The sequence below is a fragment of the Schistocerca serialis genome, chromosome 1 (genome assembly GCF_023864345.2).
Source record: "Schistocerca serialis cubense isolate TAMUIC-IGC-003099 chromosome 1, iqSchSeri2.2, whole genome shotgun sequence".
Lineage (NCBI taxonomy): Eukaryota > Metazoa > Arthropoda > Insecta > Orthoptera > Acrididae > Schistocerca > Schistocerca serialis.
In genome coordinates, this window is record NC_064638.1 from 1,055,484,687 (window position 1) to 1,055,502,952 (window position 18,266).

The following is an 18,266-nucleotide window of genomic DNA, read 5'->3' on the forward strand; positions in this document are numbered from 1 at the left end:
AAGTTATGTTTCATTCCAGGCACTTCATCCACATAATACTCCATTGCCAAAAGCATGAACATTGATTAGGTAATTTCTCTAACGCTTTAAATAAGACGGTTATCAGTTACACGTTAAATGCTTGCAAATAAAATGCCCTAAAATTATTGTACGCTGTTTTTATCCCGTTATATTCCTCTCGATAGCAGTCAAGGGAAATATTGTTTGTGCAATGAAATGAAATGTGACAGAAATATATCACACAAATAGACAAATGATGTGAGAAGCTTAAATAAGCAGAACTTATACTGTATAGAACTTTACATACATTCCAGGCTTCCACAAAACACTGGAGCAGTAAAGAATTGTACTCTTTTTGTTCTTGTTTTCCAACTCGCGGGAACCCGCCGCAGTCCTCGACAGCGGCGGGACTGAAGTTCCCGACTTCCGTGACTGCGGACGCAGCCGCGGGATTAGGGAGGGACTCCGGGGAGAGAAATACGTGCGCGACGCGAACACCGAGCCAGCAGCGCCACACATTCCGGCCTGCGATTCCGTATTTATTCAGCTGCCGCACAGCACGGGGCAGGAGGATTTCAACTTCGTCGGATAGGAATTCTGTTTTTACGTTGTCTGCCAAAGAAATAAGTAAGCCATTCATATGCTTCTCGACTGATGGAAGGATACGAAGAGATTCCTTTCATTATACAGTCTTTTCTGATCGAGTTTCTAAGCAGACAGTGCTTGCTGCATTATTATATATAAAAGAGTGCTACCAACTGACAATAACACGCTCTACATTTCGTTTAGGACGTGTATGTTGGTGAAATTGCCCTTAAACCATTTACTGCTTTGCATGAAATTAAATATGGACTTTTGTGTAAGTGAATAACAGTTAACTGACATAATTTTATGAAACACTGGTAGAGGACCTGTATGTTTGTATGCATGTATACAGGGTGGTCCATTGATAGTGACCAGGCCAAATATCTCACGAAATAAGCATCAAACGAAAAAACTACAAAGAACGAAACTCGTCTAGCTTGAAGGGGGAAACCAGCTGGCGCTATGGTTGGCCCGCTAGATGGCGCTGCCATAGGTCAAACGGATGTAAACTGCGTTTTTTAAATTAGGAACCCCCATTCTTTATTACACATTCGTGTAGTACGTAAAGAAAGATGATTGTTTTAGTTGGACCACTTTTTTCGCTTTGTGATAGACGGCGCTGTAATAGTCACAAACGTATAAGTACGTGATATCACGTAACATTCCGCCAGTGCGGACGGTATTTGCTTCGTGATACATTACCCGTGTTAAAATGGACCGTTTACCAATTGCGGAAAAGGTCGATATCGTGTTGATGTATGGCTATTGTGATCAAAATGCCCAACGGTCGTGTGCTATGTATGCTGCTCGGTATTCTGGACGACATCATCCAAGTGTCCGGACCATTCGCCGGATAGTTACGTTATTTAAGGAAACAGGAAGTGCTCAGCCACATGTGGAACGTCAACCACGACCTGCAACAAATGATGATGCCCAAGTAGGTGTTTTAGCTGCTGTCGCGGCTAATCCGCCTATCAGTAGCAGACATATTGCGCGAGAATCGGGAATCTCAGAAACGTCGGTGTTGAGAATGCTACATCAACATCGACTGCACCCGAACCATATCTCTATGCACCAAGCATTGCATGGCGACCACAACCCCACAACATGCTACAGCAGTCCACCCACCCTACCGCCGCCCCACACCGAACCCAGGGTTATTGTGCAGTTCGAGCCTCAGTGCACCCCCTCCCACCCCCCCCACCGGGAACGTCCCACACTAGACGAGTGTAACCCCAAAGGTTTGTGTGGTAAGAGTAATTATAGTGTACGCCTACGTGGAGGCAATGTTTGCGCAGCAATCGCCGACATAGTGTAACTGAGGCGGAATAAGGGGAACCAGCCCGCATTCGCGGATGCAGATGGAATACCGCCTTAAAAACCATCCACAGGCTGGCAGGCACACCGGACATTGATTGATTGATTTTAACAGGGCAACTAAAACAGCTGAGGTCTAACAAGCCACTGCCCGCGCCGAAACCAGGTTTATTGTGCGGTATCGCTCCCTGTATATCTAGTAAAGCCAACCAGTGCTCTTAAATAGTGCAACGAGTCCCTCTACTAGTTTTTTGTTAGACACAATTTCTTCAGGTCTAGTTGTCCCGAATATTCTGTATCTTTTTCTCTCCAATGCCATGCATTCAAAGATTAGGTGTGACGCAGTTTCTTCACCCTAATAACAGATCCTACATTTAGAGTCCTCTTCCATTATACCCATTGTATGTAGGTGTTTTTTGAAGTTACCATGGCCGGTCATCAGTCCAGTCATGAGTTTGATCTCTTTCCTGTTCAATCCCAGGATTACAGAGCTTCTTTTAAAACGTGGCTTGGGCATCATTACCTTACCATGTTTTTGTTTATGGACCTTGGTTCAATATCCTACGTGCTGTTTCCTAAGCATGTTCTGTAGTTCTAATTTTATCATAGCCTTGGTGATTGTCAAGACAGGTTCCGGTCTAATAAATGGAGTTGTTGCCCCCATCCTAGCCAATCTATCGGCTTGTTCATTGCCACAGATCCCTGAGTGGCCAGGGACCCACACTAGGTACACCCTATTGCTTCCCCCTAGCTCCACCAGAGCCCTGTTGCCATCTGCAACAATTTTAGATCTTGTTGCAGGAGCTGCCAATGATTTCAGGGCTGCCTGGCTGTGGAATAGATGTAGATGCTACGGTCATTGTAGCACCTACTCATATTCTCCTCCGCACATGTCCTGACTGCAGTAATTTTGGCTTGGAATATAGAGTCCAGTTTCCCTAGAGAGATGCTGCTCTCCAGTCTTGGCTGAACCCCGTACAACCCTGCCCCAACGCCTTGATGTGTTTTCGACCCATCGGTGAACCAAACGATGTCCCCTGTATGGTGTCGAACTGTTTTCTCCCACTGCTCCCTACTTCCAATTATTATGTTGTAAGGCTTTTCGAAGCAGTTCGGAGTTATTGTATAGTCGGTGGGCATTTCCCCAGCCATACCTATATTTACCTAACTCACTATGTTAGTGTGTGATTCTGGATGTCCGAATGAGACCCAGTTCTGGCCAGTTTTAAGTCTGTATGCCCCAGCTGCTACCTTCATCTTAACCCAAAGGTGAAGTGGAGGCATATCGTCCGCAGCTCGTGGTCGTGCGGTAGCGTTCTCGCTTCCCGCGCCCGGGTTCCCGGGTTCGATTCCCGGCGGAGTCAGGGATTTTCTCTGCCTCGTGATGACTGGGTGTTGTGTGATGTCCTTAGGTTAGTTAGGTATAAGTAGGTCTTAGTTCTAGGGGACTGATGAGCATAGATGTTAAGTCCCATAGTGCTCAGAGCCATTTGAACCAATTTTTGGAGGCATATCCAACATGGCTTTCATTCCAGCGGTTGGTGTGCTGCTAATTCCGCCCGTTATGGCTAATCAGGCCAATCTCTGCACCTTAGCAAGCTCTTTAGCAGCAACTCGCTGCTCTACCTTCTTCCACCACACTATGGCCCCATAGGAAATCATATGTCTAACCACTGTGGTGTATATCCAGTGAATACCCCTGGTGCTTAGGCCCCCAGTTTATGCCACAAGCCTTCCTAGTACTCACTAAAGTGCTTTTTGCCTTGGAGCAGATACTCTTAATATGAGGGGTCCTAGTTAGCTTCTCATCCAAGGTTACCCCTAGATATTTCACTGACGCCATCACGGATAGAGTTTCATTGAAGAGCTTTAGATTCCAACTTGCATGCTGAACATGTCTCTTCGTAAATGGCACCACAACAGTCTTCTTAGGATTAACTCTCAGATCCTGTTTAATGCACCATTTTTGCACAATGTCCAACGCTCCTTGTGCCATATTCCTGTGTCAGCGAATTTGCCAAGTATTACTATGACAAGTTCATCTGCGTATCCTTGGCAGAAGCATTGTCTGGAATTTAGTTCCTCAATGAGTTCGTTCACCACTAGATTCCACAATAGAGGAGACAAAGCTCCTCCTTGTGGGCAGCCTCTAGTGGTCTTAATTACAATCTTTTCATTCATCATGGTAGCCTCTACCTTCCTTCCACTAAGCATGGCTCTGGTCCACCTACATATAGTGGTCCCCAGGTCACGCACTTCTGCTGCCCTTACCATGGAATCGAAGGTCGTGTAATTAAAGGCCCCCTCGATATCCAGGAAGATGCAGAGGGCTATTTCTTGGAAGTGAAGTGATTTCTCCACCTTCGCGATGTGTTGGTGGAGAGCTGTCTCACATGATTTACCTGGTTGGTATGTGTGTTGGTTCAGGTGTAGAGGGACCCTGCTTAGCCTCCTCTCCCCAACGTATACATTAACTAGTTTTTCCAATGTTTTGAGAATGAAGGAGGACAGACTGATTGGTCTCATATCCTTGGCCTTGGTATGATCCATTCCCTTGGCTTTGGAATGAAGACAACCTTCACTACTCTCCAAACATTGGGAATGTTTCCTACTGCTAAGCTAACCCTAAATAGCCTGCATAGGATTCTTATAAGCTTTCCTCCTGCCTGTTGCGGAAGAGCTGGAAAAATTCCATCTGGGCCAGGTGACTTAAACGGCTCGAATGTTCCCACCGCCCACTGGAATTTGTTGAAGTTCACACACTCCTTGGCTGATTCCCAGTCCTCTCTTCGAGTGTCTGAGAATCGTTGTCTCTCTGGGGTCACATACTGATCTGTGTTATCTGGCAGAGCATATTGAGGAAAGTGAGTTTTGAGGAGCAATTCCAGCGTCTCATATACTGTCTCTGTATATTCCCCATCCTCCTTCCTCAACGTACCTCCTGGATTAGTTGGTACTCTAGTGAGAATCTCATGAAGTCTGGCTTGTGCAGCCATACCTTCCACTTCTTCACAGAATGCCTTCCAGGATGCCTCCTTTGCTTGTCTTATTCCAAGATTGTAACTGACAAGGACCTTACGATATTTAGCCCATTGTCCTTTACGTCTCGCAATATGAAACAGTCTCTGTACCTGTTTTCTTTGTATTTCCAGTTTGTTATTCCACCAAGGAACACTCCTATTTGTGCACTTCCTGGTAACAGCCTCTGCTACTTCCTCAAATTCTACTGGCTTCCTTGTCGTGGTTTCAATTTCTGATAAGCCCAAGTCAAGGTCCCTCCTATATGTCTCTCAGTCTGTTTTCCTGGGATTTCTGTAAGTCATGGTCTGTCTGATTCCCATTTCAACCTTGAATTTAATGTACATGTGGTCCGATGAGTATGGCTCTAACACCACATGCCATTGCTTGACATAGCAACCCATCATCATGGAACCAAATGTTATGTCAATTACTTCTTCCCTTCTGCTACTCCTGAATGTAGGTCCATTGCCCCTATTCAGGACCTCTAAGTTGTTAGCTAAGAGGAATTCAAGAAGGTACTCACCTCTACTGTTGGTATCGTTGCTGCCCCACACTAGGTTGTGGGCATTGGCATCGCACCCCACCAGGGAGCAGGAGAACTGTCTTTGTAAGGAAGGTATGCTGAGACCAAGCCAATTTCCCTCATGATACCTTCCTCACATTGCTGCATTTTGATGGTCACTAAGTCCCTAGAGCAGAAATCCTTCATTGGTATGGAAGAAATGCCGTTTCCAACATAGGTGCATGTTCTGGAGTTTCTTAGATTCCTAGCATAGATCAGCTTACCTCCAGTGCCTCCGAGGTCCAATACAGCCCCTTTGTATAAATAGGGTTCTTGTATCAGGGCCACGTCCACTTCCTGTCTCTTCAGTCTCCCCAGGAAGCGGCTCAGGGCAACAGAGGCCCCTTTACTGTGCTGCAGATTAATCTGCAGCTCCTACAGGCTCCGTCTTACTGCTATCTTTGAGGTCTTTGAGAACCCTGATGGTGACCTGCGAGAACCCTAAAAACAGTTTCAGGTCCTGCTCCCGCATCGCCTTCAGGGACTTCTCATCAACCTCCACCACCAGGGTTCGTCCTTCCAGAGCAACCTTATGGTTAAACACTCTCCAGTCTTCTGTTGGGACTTTTGGGTTCTAGGCCCCTATGTTCCCAAACAGAGTCTTGGGAGAGACTTCCTTAAGGATCTTGGGTACCCATAAAGATATCTTTGTGGTCTTAAGAAGCTCCGCTGCCATCTTGACCAGCAGCTTCGCATCTTCCCATGGGTATATCATGGGCACCTTGTCCTTGAGCCATTCTACTGTGTGCACTCCCTCACAGATAAAAATGATTGCACCACGATCTAGATAGACCCTCCGGAAGTTGGGACCTGGGCCAGCCCCCCCCCCCCCCCCCCCCAATCTTTTCAAAGAGGGCCATCTGTACTAGTTCCTCCTGCTGCGAGATAATGGCTACCAGTGGATAACCTTCCTGGATAACTGCCATCCCAAAAACCGAGACTGCAGTACTATAGGTCTGCTTCCCTATTTCTTGCCTCGTTTTTTTCTGGACTCGCTTATCCAGGTAGGAGGGAGTCTTTGATTCCTCCCTTATCTGCTTACTACCTGTCTTTGACGTTGTGGGGGTCTGCAGGTCCCCTTCAACCTGAGACAGTTTTTTCCTGGGGATCTTGGGTTCTAGTCCCTTTACTTCCCTCCACTTGTGTTTAGGAAGCCATTCTTTTCCTTCCTTTTCCCTCAGTTCCCTGAGTAGCTTCCTCCTTTGGGCCCCAGACAAGCCTTTGCACTTAATCTGGTCTAGCTTCTCGGTTACAGTTCCCACTTCTGGCTCAGGTCTAGACCCTGATTCAGTAGTGGAAGTGCCTCCCATCAGTTGTAGTCGTGTCCATGTTGGTCCCACGAGATTTGGGGACCTAGAAGGTCCACACCACGAATACCCCACGTGGTGTAAGGCTAATTACTCAGGGAGGTCGCCCGGTATCCCTGAGGCTCCATTTGCGACACATCTTCCTATGTGCCACGCACCCCTCAGCATGGATCACATCACACCTTGGGTTGGGTCAGGGAATAGGGTAGGGCTAGGAGTGGATAGGGAAGATGGGACATTGTGGGACACTCTTTGTCTGATCCATCGGCTGAGGCCTTTCTGGCAGTAGGTCCTCTACCTTCGCCATAGCCCTCAGCTTCCCGCAGATACACAAGCCTCTCCACCCGCACAGACAGTGCTTCGTCAAGGTGGTGTCCCCTGGAGAGGACACTGGACCTTGCCAGTCGCCATTAATCCACAGGGCGGATTCGTGCCAGGGACCAGCACGACTCCTCGCTCGGGAATCAGCGCTTTAGACTGCGCGGATAGTCGGGCGGGCTGAGCACCCATAGTTGCCAGGGTATGTAGTTATTCCGGTCTTCTATTAACCCATCTCCTCCTTCCTTGTGTCTCCATCCATCTCCAGCAACCCCCTCCTCTCTTTCCACCTCCACAACCCCGCACTGTCCATCTCATCCTGCCACTCTCTCTGTCCATCTCCTTCTCTCTCCTCTCTCTGTCCCTCCCCTCCTCCTCCTCTGGCTGTACACTTCTCACCTTTCCTTTCTGTGCCCACTCCTATCTCTGCTCTCCACCCATCTCCTCCTCTTCCCTTCCTCTGTCCATCTCTCTCTCTCCTATCTCTACCCATCTCCTCCTTCCCCCTTGCTGTCTGTCCACCTCCTCATCCTCCTTTCTCTCACCACTTTATAACTTAACTTAAACCCTAATAGGAGACTGATGGTCTTACCCCTTTAGTATTTCTTTTCAAATTGTATCTGATATGTACCATCGTTCCAGTGGTTTAGTATAAGCTTCTCACCCGTGACTTTCAAACGTACATACATGTCAAATATATTTCACACATATTCAACAAATTTCAAGGGTATTTCTACAAATATTTCACCAGAACGCGTAGCGAATTTTGCCCACGAGTCTCATTTTCACGCCGCTCAATGTTTATGACGTCGTGTCTCCTGGGCTGTGTGCTACACAATGACATAACATTGCAGGTACTCAGTGGTACATGTGGTTGCTGCGTGCGAAATGTGTTGTGAATAGACTTAGTAGTAAGGAAGTAATATATTAAAACGTGTTGTACGATGCGGAACTTTTTCACACGTCTCAGTGTTTACAACGTCGTATCTCCTGAACGAAGAGTCATACAATTATGTAATTTTTCTCGTACATTCAATGTATATGTGGATACTGTATGCAAAATGTGTCACGCATACAGTTGGTTGTAAAGAACTAACAAATTAAAACGCTATGCTGAATGCAGCAGTTTTACAGCACGAATAATGAGTATGCAAACAGCGACTAACTTTTTTCTTTTATCATTTTGTGGGCGTCATCAGCGAGAAAACTTTAGTAAAGATTTGAAACTATGTGAAAATTTTGTAGCAAGTCTCTAAGTTTTCTCATTCTCAAATACTTGGTGACTAAAGAATGGATATTCCCGCGTCGTGGACAACACTGTTTCTTCGCTCCCACCCCCACCCTTTGACAGATGGGTGTTTCTTATCGGAACATTTATTCTTTCCAGACAGTAAATGGCATGTATACCAAGTTTGATTGAAATCGGTCCAGATTTTTAGGAGAAGATGTAGAACATACATACATAGGTACACCCATTTTATAGTATGTATGAATATTACCGTTCACAAGCTAACATTTTGTTATAATCTAATGTTAATTGTATTACAACCTAAAAGAAACGTGAGCAGGCTCATAGGACCGCGTAACGCCGACGGGCCGCCGTGTCATCCTCTGCAGTGTAACGCCATCCCGATGCGGTATGGAGAGGCGTGAGGATACCATACCGCTCTCCCGCCCACTGTTCGCTTTCCATACTTCGGAGCCTCTATTTCTCATTCAAGCAGGCCATCAAGGACTCTAAGTGAACCCTATTCCTGTGCTCCCATCAAGAACAAATCTTTGGCAGTACCCGGAATTGAACCCAGGCCACACGCAGATGCACAGAATACTCAGCTACGGAGAAGGACTATTGTGACCTGAGATTTAATTTCCCGCGAAAACGTTCTACCAAGCGGTAGAAGGAAATGCTCAGCAGAATGTTCTTTAATTCTGTATTAGAGTACAGCAGAAAAACTGCCTAATACCTATACAATCACCTAAAAAATCAATAGCAACAAATATCTCTTTCCACTAAAGTCAAAGTGCGCCACTACTAGCCCACTGATTGAGCTACATTGCGCGGAAAAGACGTCTGGAATTTTATGGTACACAGACCGAATGGAAGACTAATGATAAACCAATGAAATCATCCATATCATCAACAGGACCCGAAAATCGGGGTACGATGTTTAACTGACACGCAAAACGATCTCACGAAAGTTTGTGATGATCCACTGGGAACTACAGGAATAATTACACTGATGTTCAGGAAAAAAAAAAAAAAAAAAAAAAAAAAAAAACAGAACACCGCATGTACATTACTATGCTCTGCTGAACCATGTTCAGGGTTCAAGGTCAACATCTATATCGCGGCACCACACCACCTATCGTTAAAATGTGCCTACGGGTCTCGTTGTCACTGTAAAACGAAGGTAATGGATCAGTGTGACTTGAGCCGATGTGCAGTATGCCTCGCAGACGCACGCGCGAACCGTCCCTTCGAATCAGTAAGTGTGAAATAGGGCGCATTATTGACATGAGAGAATTTGGTGCGTACATCCGGGAAATTGCTGCTCGTGTGGGATGAAGTATTTCGGCAGTGTGACGGCTGTGTGCAGAATCGTTCACGGAAGGCCGTAGAACAGGACGAGATGGGTCAGGTCGCACCTCCCAGACCACCCCAAGAAGATCGACACCTCATCCGAATGTCATTGCAGGACAGATCTGCATCCTCCTCGACTCTAGTGGAACAGTGGAACACGTCGTACACTGTCAGGGGTAAGAGCCCTTTCGCTGTTTGTCGCTGGGTGGGTTACGTCCGCCCCGTCCAGTTCGCCCGGTAGTACGAATGAGTGGGGTACTTTAAACTGACTTCTAGTTTGGTGACCGTTTCTTTTCTTGACCGTGCGCTCTGTCCACGCCACGTACCTGGTAATCCCGCGGCGGTCGTACTGTTCTGCTCCACACTGCTGCTGGCTTGCCTGAAATTATTTATCGAAATATGCAAGCGAATAAGGGGAGCCACTCAACGATAAAACACAACACTGTTCGACGTCTGGTATGAACAACTATATTCTGAGACGATTAAAGGAAAATCGCAGGTTGCACTGTTTACATTCCAATTCAGAAGTGTTATCCCAATTAATGGATGATTAGCAGTCCACTAAATATCATTTACACGAGCGTACGCGTAACCGACACGACGCGGGTGATTGTTGATGATGCGGAAGCCGAATGATCGAACGAAAGTTCTTACGCTCGTCACACTAACAGATACCTGGTAATAGTCCTCCTTGTCATTAGTAAGGATATAACACTGTACGTAAAGTTAATTTTTCATTTCTCAGTTCTCACTTGTACGAGCGTGCGCGTAACCGTCGCGGCGCGGCTGATTGTTGATAATTCGGAAACGCGATGACCGAACGCACGTTCGCACGCTCGCTACAAGTCACAGGCACTTGTTTGCACTCCTTTATGGTAACTAATTTTGGCTGATTCACATTAGTTCATTCTGAGAGACCGAACACGGTGCGGATGATCGATGCTGTGCGACACACAACGAGAGAAAACATAAATACGTTATCGACGGCACTGCTCATTTTTTCATTACTTCTTGACACACTTTCCTCTGAATCACTCCCATATTTCATCACTTTACTGTAACAGTACCTGTAGCAACACTTCAACCTGAATACTAAAAAAGCCTCTCACAAGCAGAGCTACACACTACACAACATAACAGTACCGTGCACCGCGCTCGACTCTACGACGCGGCTGCCAGCAAAGATACTCCACAACTAAGCCAGCGATATGACAATACGCTTATACTTTGACGAATATGCCGAAAGATGCTAAACGGTAATGGTGTATGGAACGACGTCACTGAGGACAGGAACTCGTCAGATCAATTTTCGGACAAATGCAGATCCTGTCTGAAAATGATGGCCGTATTTCGGTTCGCCGCAAACAGGGGGAGCGGCATCACAGTGACTGCTTTCGCGCAAGACAAACAGCTTCAACTCAAAGCCTTATGGTGTGGGGTTCTATTGGGTACAGCCACAAATCAGAGTTGGGGCGTGCCCAGGGTACTGTGACCAATGTGAGCTACGAGAATGGCATCCTGCGACCCACAGTCATACCCTTTCTGCACAGCACCCCAGACGCCATTTTTCAGCAAGACAATGCACGACCACATGTGCCTTCTTGGTGTCACAGGATATCAGCCTTTTTCCCAGGCCCGCCATCTCACCAGACTCGTCGCCAATCGAAAAGGTGGAGCCCTGTGAACGCAATGCCAACCACCACAGATGAACTTTGGAGCCGGGTGAAAGAAGCATGGGTGGTTATCCCACAGGACGCCGTTCACGCTTTACACTCGTAGATGCCATCACCCATCGAACAAGTTATCAGCACCCATGGCGGACCCTGTGCATACTAGGCAACAGGACACATCCACACTAGGCACAATGTAGACTCACAGTATAAAGTTTTAGGAAGAAGGGGATTAAAGTTAACTAAAGGCCAAAACGAAACAGAGAAAAGTACCCTAGCTAGACGTGTAATATGTTACGTATGGTTGTTGAATACGTGTGTAGCCTAGCCATGTATAACATGTAATCTTTTGTGTGCTAAAATTAAAACCTTGAAGGCAATACAGAGATTGTTTCAGGTCCCAATAATATTTGTGTTAACTGCAATGTTGTTTTAGGCAATAATTTGACATGAATGTCATAAATCACTTACGGCAAGAGGCTGGTGGATGCTTCTTGTCCAGTTTGAACTTTCCCCCGTTTATAATGATGCTGAATACCCAACTTCTTAAAAAAGAAATTTGTAGATTCCGTTTTTCTTTATTTTACTGCTAATGATATAGTTCACTAAAACATACTTCCAGCAAATAGTTAAATCGTTCCAACTTCTTTGCTCTGTTCCCGCCAGGTACACGAAAACAATAATGGCACTTATATCGACTTATGTGAGTAAATACACATCCCCGTCTACTTCTAAATGAAATGTTCGCTTTCTTCATACGACCTCTTATTCTTATTTATTTACAATTAAGCTACCTCTGATTTAATGCTATTTCCACGATAGGGGACATACTGGAGAGAATCTTTCGTTGATTTTCTGTCTTTGTGGATCAAGATCTCAGTCTTCAGATGAGTGTGTCCTGAAATGAACGCTCCTGACAAATAAAAACTTACCCAACGCTCTACAGCCTGATTCATCCGCCCATCCCCGAAAATTATCGGATTTTTCTCTATCTTTGTACATTTTAGACCCTTATTTTATTTGTACAAATTTGATGCTAATTCATTAACTGTTGTTCTGTCGTTCTCAGTGTCTTATTTTGTATGGCGAGCATATTCTCTCATTAAGAACGGAATATTATGACTACATGATCTTACCAGAATTGTCTTTAATGATAGACAACTATAATAACAGAGGTGCAGCGCATAAACAGACAATGTATTGTTTTCTCGTGTAGAACAGTGTATGTTCTTCGAGTTATTATCTGGGATGCCTTGAATTTCTTCTCTCTGTAAACCTATACTTGTCGGAAATGATAATTAAATCAAGACCCTAAGCTATCGACAGGCGTCGATATACATCAACGGGGACAGTTGAAAATGTGTGCCCCATCGGAACTCGAACCCGGGATCTCCTCCTTACATGGCAAATGCTCTATCTATCTGAGTCACTGAGTGCACAGAGAATGGTGCAACTGCAGGGATTTATCCGTTGCATGCTCCCCGTGAGACCCACATTCCCAACTTAATGTCTACACACTACATTCGTAGTGCCCCTGCCCATTACACTCATTGCTCGCGGCAGACAATCTTACGGAGTCCCGTATGACTTCGGGCAATGCGTGTGCATCCAGCACAGAAGAAGGTCAATGGCTGGTTAGCCTTAACTATATGAAGATGGTATCTGTTCTTCCGGACGTGTCCGAAAGAACAGATACCATCTTCATATATGATTGTCTGGTTTCCAGAGGAACGAAATTTTGTTTCATTTTCATGCGAATATGATATGATGTAAGCTTAATTTCAAATATTTACACTACACAGTTCACCTGTTGTCTGTGAGTAACTATTGTAGTGATTCGTCTATGTGACTAATCAACAAACTAGACACCTTTGTTAACGTTGTTTTCATATTCACTAATATCGTTAAATATTTTTCTCAATTCTTCCCCTATCTCCATCCTCTCCCCGCACCCCTCGCCCTCCCCGCCATACTTAAATAATAAAAATACTGTTTACATACTTCATTGTTGATATATACCGACCACGAACGTACGACAGCATCATGAACAAAGCCTTGGAACAGTTACTTGGCTTTCTGGGTACTTTTACGAATAATGGCTATGAAAAAAAAATTTGTAGATATTGTTAGGTGCGTTTCCTAAATGTTTTCATCACCGTAAACCTAAATTACGTACGACAGATATAACATAACACTTACTAACTCTCGTGTGGAAATTAGGAGTAGCCATAGTTACAAATTACAAAGTATACTCCTTGAAAACTAAATTCTACCTCCAATAGATGTACTTCTACGGAACGACATTTGTCACTGCTATTATTCAAATATTTTAACCTAAAAAAGTCCTCGGGGTACTTTAAATGACAATGGTGAAGTATGTGTCGATAATGTGAAGTCCCACTAAACGAAATGATATATATCTGTCGTGATTTATCGGCTATATGGGCATAATAGCGATTAACAGTGCCTAGCTGACAGCACGCCCGGCGCGTACGTGATTGGTTGTCGGCGCAGACACCGTACGTAATTATTGATGAAACGCTTGTCAGTCACCTGTCTGCCGGAGTCCTAGCGCCACGGACCGCCGTCGAAATAGTTAATTCCCACCCACAGGCTAACGAGGCAGCGCATACTGTAACGCTAAAATTGAATTGTTTGACTATTCACGTTTCTATTAGCACAGCACCGTCAACAATTACACTTTTTCATTTTAGCTCTACGTGATTAGCACCTGTACCTCCCTGCCACCGTTGGATAAGCAGCTGCAGAAGCAAGTCGTATACTCCTAGCTCACTCATTTGTTACATAGTTTAATTCTTAATTTCTTTGCGTGTTTTTGGTACTTGCATTGTTTAATTCATAAATTTCGGGCGTATTATAGTATTTGAGAGTTGTAGCATCGCGTTTTAGTACCTGAATAGTGTAAATTCGCGTAGTCGTTTGTCTTATGTTTTTGTTTTGAACGGCCAGTGTCGGTTGGTCACAGTCAGTGTGCTCCCTGCCACCGTTGGATAAGCAGCTGCAGCAGCAAGTCGTATACTCCTAGCTCACTCATTTGTTACATAGTTTAATTCTTAATTTCTTTGCGTGTTTTTGGTACTTGCATTGTTTAATTCATAAATTTCGGGCGTATTATAGTATTTGAGAGTTGTAGCATCGCGTTTTAGTACCTGAATAGTGTAAATTCGCGTAGTCGTTTGTCTTCTGTTTTTGTTTTGAACGGCCAGTGTCGGTTGGTCACAGTCAGTGTGCTCCCTGCCGCCGTTGGATAAGCAGCTGCAGCAGCAAGTCGTATACTCCTAGCTCACTCATTTGTTACATAAATTAATTCTTAATTTCTTTGCGTGTTTTTGGTAATTGCATTGTTTAATTCATAAATTTCGGGCGTATTATAGTATTTGAGAGTGTAGCATCGCGTTTTAGTACCTGAATAGTGTAAATTCGAGTAGTCTCCTTCCGCCGCCAAGCAGTGTCAGCAGTGCGCAAGGAGCAGCATTACTGCATTTACTAGGCAATCTTGTATTTTAATAACCATTTAAATTTTGTCGATTTGTTTGCGCTCTCTGTAGATTAGTTCAGACGTTCTTTGCAAAACAGTTTTTAGCATGGATAGGGACTGCAACTGCTGTGTTCGGATGCAGGCTGAGCTGGCATCCCTTCGCTCCCAGCTTCAGGCAGTGTTGGCTTCGGTCACACAGCTTGAGGCTGTTGCCAATGGGCATCACTGTGGGGGTCCGGATGGGGGTTTGTCGGGGACGGCCAGCTCGTCCCACGCATCCCCTGATCGGACAACGACTGTGGTTGCCCGGGACACTGCCCGCATTGAGGCTGATCCCTCACCTGTGGTAGAGTGGGAGGTCGTCTCAAGGTGTGGCAGGGAGCGAAAGACATTCCGGAGGGCTGAACGAAAAGCCTCTCCAGTTTGTCTGACGAACCGGTTTCAGGCTCTGTCTCAGGCTGATACTGATCTTCGGCCTGACATGGCTGCTTGTCCTGTTCCAGAGGTTGCCCCTCAGTCTGCAAGATCCGGGCAGTCGCAGAGGGTGGGCTTACTGGTAGTTGGGAGCTCCAACGTCAGGCGCGTAATGGGGCCCCTTAGGGAAATGGCAGCAAAAGAGGGGAAGAAAACCAATGTGCACTCCGTGTGCATACCGGGGGGAGTCATTCCAGATGTGGAAAGGGTCCTTCCGGATGCCATGAAGGGTACAGGGTGCACCCATCTGCAGGTGGTCGCTCATGTCGGCACCAATGATGTGTGTCGCTATGGATCGGAGGAAATCCTCTCTGGCTTCCGGCGGCTATCTGATTTGGTGAAGACTGCCAGTCTCGCTAGCGGGATGAAAGCAGAGCTCACCATCTGCAGCATCGTCGACAGGACTGACTGCGGACCTTTGGTACAGAGCCGAGTGGAGGGTCTGAATCAGAGGCTGAGACGGTTCTGCGACCGTGTGGGCTGCAGATTCCTCGACTTGCGCCATAGGGTGGTGGGGTTTCGGGTTCCGCTGGATAGGTCAGGAGTCCACTACACGCAACAAGCGGCTACACGGGTAGCAGGGGTTGTGTGGCGTGGGCTGGGCGGTTTTTTAGGTTAGATGGCCTTGGGCAAGTACAGAAAGGGCAACAGCCTCAACGGGTGCGGGGCAAAGTCAGGACATGCGGGGACCAAGCAGCAATCGGTGTTGTAATTGTCAACTGTCGAAGCTGCGTTGGTAAAGTACCAGAACTTCAAGCGCTGATAGAAAGCACCGAAGCTGAAATCGTTATAGGTACAGAAAGCTGGCTTAAGCCAGAGATAAATTCTGCCGAAATTTTTACAGAGGAACAGACGGTGTTTAGAAAGGATAGATTGCATGCAACCGGTGGTGGAGTGTTCGTCGCTGTTAGTAGTAGTTTATCCTGTAGTGAAGTAGAAGTGGATAGTTCCTGTGAATTATTATGGGTGGAGGTTACACTCAACAACCGAACTAGGTTAATAAGTGGCTCCTTTTACCGACCTCCCGACTCAGCAGCATTAGTGGCAGAACAACTGATAGAAAATTTGGAATACATTTCACATAAATTTTCTCAGCATGTTATAGTCTTAGGTGGAGATTTCAATTTACCAGATATAGTCTGGGACACTCAGATGTTTAGGACTGGTGGTAGGGACAGAGCATCGAGTGACATTATACTGAGTGCACTATCCGAAAATTACCTCGAGCAATTAAACAGAGAACCGACTCGTGGAGATAACATCTTGGACCTACTGATAACAAACAGACCCGAACTTTTCGACTCTGTATGTACAGAACAGGGAATCAGTGATCATAAGGCCGTTGCAGCATCCCTGAATATGGAAGTTAATAGGAATATAAAAAAAGGGAGGAAGGTTTATCTGTTTAGCAAGAGTAATAGAAGGCAGATTTCAGACTACCTAACAGATCAAAACGAAAATTTCTGTTCCGACACTGACAATGTTGAGTGTTTATGGAAAAAGTTCAAGGCAATCGTAAAATGCGTTTTAGACAGGTACGTGCCGAGTAAAACTGTGAGGGACGGGAAAAACCCACCGTGGTACAACAACAAAGTTAGGAAACTACTGCGATAGCTAAGAGAGCTCCACTCCAAGTTTAAACGGAGCCAAAACCTCTCAGACAAACAGAAGCTAAACGATGTCAAAGTTAGCGTAAGGAGGGCTATGTGTGAAGCGTTCAGTGAATTCGAAAATAAAATTCTATGTACCGACTTGAATGAAAATCCTAGGAAGTTCTGGTCTTACGTTAAATCAGTAAGTGGCTCGAAACAGCTTATCCAGACACTCCGGGATGATGATGGCATTGAAACAGAGGATGACACGCGTAAAGCTGAAATACTAAACACCTTTTTCCAAAGCTGTTTCACAGAGGAAGACCGCACTGCAGTTCCTTCTCTAAATCCTCGCACAAAGGAAAAAATGGCTGACATCGAAATAAGTGTCCAAGGAATAGAAAAGCAACTGGAATCACTCAATAGAGGAAAGTCCACTGGACCTGACGGGATACCAATTCGATTCTACACAGAGTACGCGAAAGAACTTGCCCCCCTTCTAACAGCCGTGTACCGCAAGTCTCTAGAGGAACGGAGGGTTCCAAATGATTGGAAAAGAGCACAGATAGTCCCAGTCTTCAAGAAGGGTCGTCGAGCAGATGCGCAAAACTATAGACCTATATCTCTGACATCGATCTGTTGTAGAATTTTAGAACATGTTTTTTGCTCGAGTATCATGTCGTTTTTGGAAACCCAGAATCTACTATGTAGGAATCAACATGGATTCCGGAAACAGCGATCGTGTTAGACCCAACTCGCTTTATTTGATCATGAGACCCAGAAAATATTAGATACAGGCTCCCAGGTAGATGCTATTTTTCTTGACTTCCGGAAGGCGTTCGATACAGTTCCGCACTGTAGCCTGATAAACAAAGTAAGAGCCTACGGAATATCAGACCAGCTGTGTGTCTGGATTGAAGAGTTTTTAGCAAACAGAACACAGCATGTTGTTATCAATGGAGAGACGTCTACAGACGTTAAAGTAACCTCTGGCGTGCCACAGGAGAGTGTTATGGGACCATTGCTTTTCACAATATATATAAATGACCTAGTAGATAGTGTCGGAAGTTCCATGCGGCTTTTCGCGTATGATGCTGTAGTATACAGAGAAGTTGCAGCATTAGAAAATTGTAGCGAAATGCAGGAAGATCTGCAGCGGATAGGCACTTGGTGCAGGGAGTGGCAACTGACCCTTAACATAGACAAATGTAATGTATTGCGAATACATAGAAAGAAGGATCCTTTATTGTATGATTATATGATAGCGGAACAAACACTGGTAGCAGTTACTTCTGTAAAATATCTGGGAGTATGCGTGCGGAACGATTTGAAGTGGAATG